General features: G+C 37.3%; 1 pseudogene; it reads left to right on the top strand.

Moving 5' to 3' along the window:
* Positions 1-2,311: 2,311 nt before the first annotated feature.
* Positions 2,312-3,682, top strand: LOC148407759 (uncharacterized; annotated as a pseudogene).
* The last annotated feature ends 6,421 nt before the right edge of the window (positions 3,683-10,103 follow it).

The raw sequence follows: 10,103 nt of genomic DNA, 5'->3' as shown, positions 1-10,103 counted from the left end.
GTGCAGTCGCTACACTTGGTGAGTGCACGGGCAGGAGGGCTGGGCAAAATCCACAAACCAGAGCTACGTTTACAGAGGGGGGAATGACAAGGGAACCAGCCCCTGATTAGCAAATCACGGGGCTGCAAATTCTCCTGTGGGTCCACCCATCAGCCTCGCAGCGCGCAGGGCGCTCTCGGCCAGTGCGTCTGAGGAAAGAGGAAAGACAAACATGGACAAAGTTGTCAAGAGTAGAGCATCAAATGTACTGCATTTCTAAAATATGCGTGTACACGACTGCACACTTGTTTTGAAAACAACCAAACCTGCCTTTTTTTTTTAATTCTTGTTGTCTGCTGACGTTCCAAAATTTGAGGGCATATGGGCTTCAAAGCTCTTGAAAAATAAACCTTCACTTTTCTGATTTTCTACCTCACATTCTTTAATAATAGGCAATCAACTATCATAGGCTTGATTAGTTCATTTTATAGATCAATGGTACAACTTTCATCACATGATTCAGTAAATCACAGAATCTCAGTAACATGGCTGCATGTAACAGTTACAAATGTGTGCTAATGTTAGCATTCTCTCAGGAGTAGAAACTATCTGTTTAGTCATCTGTTATTGCTGACCAAGAGGACAAACTAACTTATGTTAATAACACAAATAAAATCATTGTCTTATTCTCATTATATGCATAACGAGGTTGCATGGGATAGAGACATTCAAGGCTAACTATCTTATAAAAATATGATAAATAGAAACGAGAACATACCTTCTCTCAACTCATTCTTTTGGAAAACGGTTTTATAATGTCAAGTCTAGCAGAAAAAATTATGCTAACAGGATTGCATCCATGTTTTGGAACACTTGTCTCTTGAATAATAATTTTATTATTTGAAACAATAATTAAAATCAAACTTTGCCACAGTTGCAAGAGACAGCAATGAAATAAATAACACCCCCCAAAATGAACGTGATCAATCGATCAATCAATAAATCAATCCTTTATTGCAGACTGAGGCCCATAAAAATGAAATAAAACACACCACAATGACAACAGATACATAATAATACACATATAAAAGATACAAAGTGGAAATAAAAACTGAAATTGATACAAAGTACTGCACCAATGCAGTCAAACCTTAGAAGTAAATCTAAGACACAAATCTTAGACACAAACAATTGACTGACACGATTGCATCCCAGAACTCAAAGAAGGAACCTCAGAGCATCATTGTGGGTAACTTTAAGCCTTCATAGACTTGATTTTTTGTAGTTTAGACCACAACTAAGCAGTATACAGTGGTGTATTATAAGCTCTGACCAATGAGCATTTCACATAATCAGAGCACATCAAAAACTTCCGAAAATAGCCTGAGAATATATTTTTCAGCACTGTCTAAGATGTCTTTATCAAGATGTCTCTGAGATAATATGTCCCAGATATTTAGTTTCTATAGTACCATACATAATTCAAAAGAGCTGTTTGATAAATAAAACAATCGGAAAACTTGATTTCCTAAAGTCATCAGCATACATAAAATGACTTATTATTGTACTACCCACAAAACAACCTGTATTACATCCATTTAGGTTGTCCATGTAGGCATTAAATAAAATGGGAGAAAGTATTACCCCTTGCCTCACATTGTCAGTAACATAAAAAGGATCTGATAAAACGTAATCCCATTTTTTAGCACTTTCTTCCAGAACCAAATGAGCTTGCAAATGGTAGCAGCCTCAAAAGTTTTGTCAATACATCTGATGTCCCATATTTTTGAAAACAACCCAAGGAACAAGCTGAGGGATCCTCTTAGGTTCGTGTAAATAGTGAGTTCATATTTTATGCGCACTTTATATTCCCCATTTGTCTCCTTGTCGACGATCAAATTTTCAAGCGTTTATCAGTTTTCCTCTATGTTGTTGCCTATTCTCAGTACAGATCACAACGTCATCTGCGAACCACAGTTCCTGGAGATTCCTCTCTAACCTCATCTGTCTGTCTGTCCATTACAATAGCAATAGCGGATCCCTGATGCAGTCTCACCTCCACCATGAACTCCTCTGGTAAAACATCTCACCACTGTCTTTAACTAAGACACAGTGCTGCTCCCTCTGACCTTCTCTGTACTTTTCCATCAACTTCCTTAAAGCAAATACTGCATCTGTAGTGCTCTTTTTTGGCGTGAAACCATACTGTTGCTCAAAAATATTTATGCTTAGTTTGCCTTCAACTACTCTTTCTCATAACTTCATTGTATGGCTCATCTCCTTTATTCACCTGTAGTTAACACAAATCTACACATCTCTACTGTTCTTCAAAATGGGCACCAACACGCTTCTTCTCCATTCCTCAGGCATCTCACTAAGATCCTGTTTAACAACAGTCAGAAACTCTGCTGCTACATCTCCTAGGCACTTCCATACCTATATAAATATATATTCAGGACCAAGTGCCTTGCCACTCTTCATCCTCTTTAATGCCCTCCTCACTTTGTCCTTACTACTCTTTGCTACTTCATCTTCCACCACACTCACCTCTTCTGCCCTTTGTTTGCTCTCATTTTCCTCATTCGTCATCTCTCCAAAGTAGTCTATCCATCTCCCCATCACAATACTGGCATCAGTCAGGACATTTCCATCTCTATCCTTGATCACCTAACAGCCTGAATATCCTTTCAAACTCCGTCTCTCTGCCTTGCCAACCTGTATAGGTCAGGCTGTCCTTTGACGCTGTCCAACCAGGCATACAAGTCATTATAAGCCCTTTGTTTGGCCTTTGCCACCTCAACTTTTACCTTGCATTGAATCAACTTTTGCCTTGCATTGAATCTCCATGTACTCCTATCTTCTCTCTGCTGTCCTCTCAGTGTTCCATTTCTTCTGATCTTATCTCTTTCTCTGTATACACTCCTGTACCTTCTCAATCCACCCCCATGTCTCCATTATCTATTTTCCTTCCAAATGAGGTAGCAAATGCTCTCCTACCTGTCTCCCTGATGACATTAGGTGTATTTGTCCAGTTGATTTGAAGTGCCTCTTGGACATTCAGAGCCTGTCTTAAATCCTTCCTAAAGATCATACATCACTCCACCAACATTTCACCTACCATTACTTTGCTGTCACTGATCTTAAAATTGCAACATCTACACAAGACGTAGTCTGTCTGTGTACTCTTACCTCCATTTTTATAGGCCACCCAAAGTTCATGATTCTTCTGAAAGAAAGTATTCACTACAGACATTTTTGTCCTTTTCGCAAAGTCAACCACCATCTGACCTTCTGAGTTCCTCTCCTGAATACCAAATCTGCCCATCACCTCCTCATCACCTGTTTCCTGCACCAACATGTCCATTGCAATCTGCTCCAAAAACTAACAACAATGAACTTATTACCTTCTAGTTTTCTTGCTTTCAACTCATCACTCTATCGAATACTCTTTTAACCTCCAGAAGATTCACAACTAACTCCTCTTTCAAGATAATTCTTACTCCATTTCTGTTCCCATCTACACAATACAATAATGTGAACCCTACTCCAAGTTTTCTAGGCTTGCTGCCTTTCCACCTGCTTTCCTGGACACACGGTATATCTACCTTTTCCAGTCATAGTTCCCACATACAGCTCTAAGCTCTTCGTGTTCCTCCTGTCTCTCTTCCTGCGGACACAACTTCCTCCTCTCCGTCTTCCATGAACGGTAGCCAAATTTCAACTGGCACACTTAAAATGCTTCCTTTATAATAAGTAAAATAGTCAGAATGGAATAAATGGATGTCTTAGTCATTGAATGGTACTTGTTAACTTAATTTACAAAATGTTCCACATAGAAGAAAAGCCAACTGAATACTGTATATTGCCTTAAAGACCACCAAGATGGAAAGGATGTGTGTGTAAACATGGATGGTGCAGTCAGGGCAAAGGGGGTGGGGTCATTTGCGACTGTTTTTTTAAGAAGATGAGTACATGTGTCCCTTCAAAAGATCTAAGAAAATGTCAGTATTCTTCTGGCTTGGCTCAATGGAAGACTGGTTAGCATGTCCGCCTAACAGTTCATGTCCGCCTATCAGTATGCTGTCCAGCGTTCAATTCCAGGTCGCTACGGCCTTCCTGTATGGAGTTTGCATGCTCTACCCAAGCCCATGTTGGAACTCTCTCACTCCAAAAACATGCATGGCAGGTGTATTGGACACGCCAAATAGTCCATAGGTGTGATTAGGTGCGCGAATGGTTGTTTGTCCTTTTGTGGCCTAAGATTGGCTGGCAACCAGTTCAGGGGGTTCCCCGCCTACTGCCTGAAGACAGCTGGGATAGGCACCAGCAAGCTTGCAACCCTAGTGAGAATAAGCGGCTATAGAAAACGTATGGATGAATTGTTCCTACTGTACTATTTTGTAAATAGTCATCCATTCAGAGTGTGGGTATTCCAGGAGAAGCACTTTTCACAGGCACGCTCAAGCCAGTCACCGGTCACTGTCTGTCAGTGTTTACACATTGCCCACGGAAGAATATAAAGAGCTCTTTCTCTGCTCTTGATTCAGTCCACAATCTAGTGGTGGCAGGTAAAGGTTTGGTCATATCATTTTGGGACTAAAGGTATGATAGGGAAAACCTGGCCACAAAGAATATCTCTGATGCAGATCACACAAGACTGAATCCTAAAGAAATAATGTATATTCATAGGATTTTTTTCCGTTGTGTGGATCAATAATTGAGGTTTTAAAAATCCTGAAACAGGGAGGCGGAGCCTATCTATAATAATATAATATATAATATTCCTATACTCCATTTTAGACCCATTACATCCATTATATTATGCATAAAAGTTAGCATAATCTGATAGAACACAAAATACCTTATGTAATGGCCTACTCTCTGGATGCATTCTAAATTATTATACAATACAGTATTGATAATTCATTGGTGCTGCATCAATACTATTAATAAATATCTTATACTTGTACATACCACGACTGTATGTCAAGTATCTTTTCATTGGTCCCACAAATGAAAACCAGCCTTCCTTTGTCACATACGACACATGATTTTAAGGATGAGGTACCATAGAGCTGGAGCGCAGCTTTTTGTAATAGAAAGCAGCCTAGTTTTGAAGCCATGAAAGGAAAAGGCGGTCCAGCTGCCAGACATGCAACAAGCTGTTTATTTGTCTCCAAAAGTGGGGAATGTCCTACTGTGCGAGGACACTGCTTCTGGAACTCATTCTAAAATGGTGGCTTCATCACTTAACCAAAAATGTTTCTATGATACTACTGGATAAAGTTAAACTTGATGTGCCCTTGTTAATGGTTGCATGTTTTCTTGATAACTATTTGGACTCCAGTCATTCACAGTAGATTCCTTACGTTTCAGATATGTCAAATATGTCAAGTTAATGGGATGCCTGGAAGTTCACAGCTGTGAGGCATGATGTGAATTGTAGGATCAGTGATGGACGGTTTAATTGCTACACTGTTTTTTTTTCCTTTTTGTAATGGTGCAGGTCTTTAACTTCTGTTCTTCTCAACTCTAGGCAACTTATAGAAGTAGACTTATGCAAACTTGTAAATTGTAAAATGAAAACATAATGAGTTGTATGTGAAGTTAAATAAGTGAAGTTGGATCTATGAAAGGATGCTGGTGATATTGTGTAACAAATATTTTTTTAGATAGTTAATTTAATAGTGTTATGGAAAAAATATAAATGGTTGAAATTGGTATGGAGGCTAGCAAATGTGAACTAGTTTAAACTTGCCTAATGAGAAACGTGTTTGCAATAACTGGGGCCCCTCATGACCATGAATCATTGAGGGGAGCTTCAGGCACTGTTTTGTGCACTGGACAGAAGTAAATGATGTCTTCTGACACCTGTTTACATCCATCCTTCATAATCTGTACTGCTTGTCCTCATTAGTGTCGTGTAGTGAAGCTCAAGGTGGGAGATGCACCTCAAGTTAAAAGTCAGGATGCCAGCTGAGGCATTCAAGTTTGGCATTCCGAGTGATTGCAGAAAATAGATATGAATGGTACTGTATGCAACTTGTGTGGATGTATTTTAAATGGTGTGCTTATAAAACTGCTAAGCTAGTAGGGGCAACGTTTTAGCACATTGCTTGTTTGTGAATCGCACAAAAAAACAAAATGAGGATATCTCTCCACTGAGCTGTTTCTATGAATGTTTGAAAAGTTCAACGGTGTATGTGGTCACTGATCCGCCTCCGGACAATTGCATACATCAGTACAGTATTCACTCTCATTATGAATCTCCACTGAACTACGAATCATTGAATGCAAGCACTTTTTAATGCTTGTTTTTTTTTTTTTTTGACAAATAGCAACTTATACTTGCAGGAAGACACACAGCATGCTGATATATGTTGCCCATTTGTTGGTCTAATTCTGTACAAAACATCCTAGAATTCCAAAGTTGTGCGGTGACAATCTACTCTTTAGCATGATAATTCAAAATTTCTCAAATATGCAATATGTTGATATAGCTTCAGGCTCTTCCCTCTTTTGTAGAACAAGATTGAGCTATAGTCCCTGCAGTGTTTCTGACTCATTCTGTCTGGCAAAGAACACAAGCACAAACTTGCATAAAGGGGATGTGAACATGCAATAAAGCTTTTAACTTTGGTAGAATCCCACAATAAATGTAGTAATTATAATGAAATGATAATTGCCAATCTGGAACATCTGCAGGCCAGATGAGGTTCAGATGCCCTCACATGTTTTTTTTTTTCCAGTATTATAACGTTTACATCCTTTGGCATGCATCAAACTGGATTACATTCACACGAGCATGTAATACTGTAGTTCCCTTTCAGCAAAGGGTCTGTCTTTCAATACAGCGATCATCTGGGAAATGCTTAGCAAAAAGAAAATTGTCATACTTATAGCAAAAAAAAAAACGGTTTTGTCTGTAAGGTTTTTGATAACTAGATTATTTTTCAAGTTAGTTAATATATTTAAAAACACATTTTGACACTTTCTGTTGACCAAAAATGACACTAAATCACATGTGCTCAACTCTCAGATAACAACCAATGTTGTAACATTGCGAGCATCACATGACCAAACCCAGAAGCCAGGTGAGCCATGACCGGTTATTACCCAAGCCTTGAGCACATGTGATGTAATTTTCAGTTGACAGCAAGAGGAAGGAATCTTTTTAAAGGTATTAATTATACTGTACATGAATTCTTTCTTTATAAAATTAACCCATTCGGTGGCATTGACAATTATAGATGCCTTTTACCTGAGCTGACAGTGAATGAGTTAACTTACTCAATGCCTGCCCAGATCGTTGACATCAATTTCCCCCGAAAAAAAGTTGCTGCCAATTAGTCAAAAACAGCATTAGCTCTGCTGGCTTCATCGCCTAGTTAGCAAGTGATTGTAGAAACAAAAACACATTTTGACTAATTTGACTAATTCAAATATATTAAATTAGTTGACTTGGTTGCTCGATTGAAGTGTCGTGAATGCTTTCACAATTTAACATAAAATAAAATGAAATACACGGCTCTGTGTATATATATATATATATATATATATATATATATTTATATATATATATATATATATATATATATATATATATATATATATATATATATATATATATATATATATATATATATATATAGAGAGAGAGAGAGAGAGAGAGAGAGAGAGAGAGAGAGAGAGAGAGAGAGAGAGAGAGAGAGAGAGAGAGAGAGGTAGGTAGGTAGGCAGGCAGGCAGGCAGGCAGGCAGGCAGGCAGGCAGATAGATAGATAGATAGATAGATAGATAGATAGATAGATAGATAGATAGATAGATAGATAGATAGATAGATAGAGAGAGAGAGAGAGAGAGAGAGAGAGAGAGAGCGAGAGAAAGAGAGAGAGAGAGAGAGGTAGGTATGTAGGTAGGTAGGCAGGCAGGCAAGCAGATAGATAGATAGATAGATAGATAGATAGATAGATAGATAGATAGATAGATAGATAGATAGATAGATAGATAGATAGATAGATAGATAGATAGATAGATAGATAGATAGATAGATAGATAGATAGATAGATAGATAGATAGAAATAAAAATAAAATGACATACATGGTAGACAGACAACACACTATCATTGCATGATCAACAGCGGCCAGAGTGGGCGTCAAAAATACACAAACAAGGCACAAATCTATAAATGTGGAAAGATAAACTAAATCAGCTCCATAACACCCAAATTGTTTCACGGACCCCTCCAGTTAAGTTATGGACCCTTGGGGATCCTCGGACCCCACTTTTAGAACCACCGATTTACAGTCATATCGTCAGTGAAAATTGAAAAGATATCCTTTTAAGGCCGTTTTACTGTGCTTATCTTGAGAGTAATCTGTTAAGAAAAAACAAACAAACAAACAAACAAACTCAACCTGCGAGATAAAAAATATCTAATTTTGTAATCAGCATGCCAATTTCCGCTTTAAAAATCATAAAAATCTTACACAACAGATTTTAAAACGTGCCAGTGTTATCAATAAAGTGATGGATGGTATCAGGAAAAAAACATGTAATATGAGTATTGTATTCACAAAATAATGTCAAATGCATTTGAAAAAATCTAATAAAGAATGAATACATTAGCAACACTTTTCTTTTCACTCAAATATGTTTATCTTGCTTCTTCATAGTGCTTCAGTACAAATGTTCTTTCCTTTTTTTCATGAATCACTTTTTGGATATCCTCATTAACCAACATAAATAGCAAGCACATGTTAAAAACGTCTCATCTATGGCAAAATAACTCCCAACTTCCTGGTTTCCCAAACATATCCTCTTCAAACAATCAGCGCAACTTGAATGTTTCCGCTTCACAACTGATGGCGCTTGAGGATCACAGCTGTTCAGTGAGCTAGGAAAGCCGAGACTTGAGACCCGGGTAAGCACTTATTGGCATTCCACACCAATCTGACACATCGACTTTGTCAAACACACACTCACATGAACAGGGTCAAAAAGACAGACGGGGAGAGGATGGGATGTGGCTGTCTCTTTCGAGTGCATTTCTTTAGAAAGTGTTTAGTTGCATTTGAAGACAGATGGCACAATGGTATATTTTATTCATACCATCTTTTGGTAAAATATGCACGTGTTGAGCTGATGGTAAAACCTTCTTATATATACTCCACTCTGAGCAAACCATCTTCCTTTGAGAACAGCAATTTCTCTGTAGTGTATTTGCAAATGGATATGATGTATTCAGGACCTGAGAGTTTCCATGAAGGCTGCTGGAAATACCCAACACATTCATAGCTCCGAATGGTGAAAGAGTCCATTTAAAAGCTTGGAGTTTGGACACGAATTGAGTTTACTGTCTAGGGGGTTGAAACAGACTGCAGAGCCCTGTTGAAAGAGCAGGAGGAGATTCTTCAGAACTGTGAAAGACTACACTTTTGGTTCTATAAACATTCAATATTTGTATTTCCAAATATAAATTATTATGGACCAGAATAAACGATATTCATGCCGTCTTTTTATATCATGGGCACGCTCTATACATACCACACATGCATTCAAAAATGAATGATGTAAAATTGACCCAAATTTAGTGAAAACTATTTACATATTGGCGTCATATAAATGATGAAATATCTTTTTTGTTACATTTTTTATTCAGAGTATGCATAGGTGTGTCAATGTGTGTGTATGAGGGAGTTTCTTTTTGTAACGTTTGCCAATTCAGTGCCGTACTTGTTACTTTTAAGTGCTCCAGTTGGCTCAAGTAAGATATCCACGTGTCACATGACCTGTATGATGTCATAGTAAGTTTTAAAAAGAGACATATGATCGTTCTTCTTCTCAGAAAAACCAGCCAACCACTGATATATTGTAATTTACCACCTGTGTTGTCAAGAGATTAATAATTTGGATGTTTAAATTATCTCATATCAACATTTTTAAGAAAAACCCTCACCCAGAGGTATTTTTGTAATGTATTTAATTTTTATATATATTTTATATATATTAATAAATAAATTAATATATATATATATATATATATATATATATATATATATATATATATATATATATATATATAATTTGTAAAAATATTTAATTTAATTTTAATTTTTTATTTT

Source organism: Hippichthys cyanospilos, chromosome 19, assembly GCF_059441005.1.
Source record: "Hippichthys cyanospilos isolate Australia breed blue-spotted pipefish chromosome 19, RoL_Hcya_1.0, whole genome shotgun sequence".
In the NCBI taxonomy this organism is placed as follows: Eukaryota; Metazoa; Chordata; class Actinopteri; order Syngnathiformes; family Syngnathidae; genus Hippichthys; species Hippichthys cyanospilos.
The sequence above is the reverse complement of the archived record's forward strand: the minus strand, read 5'-3'. Positions and strand labels throughout refer to the sequence as shown.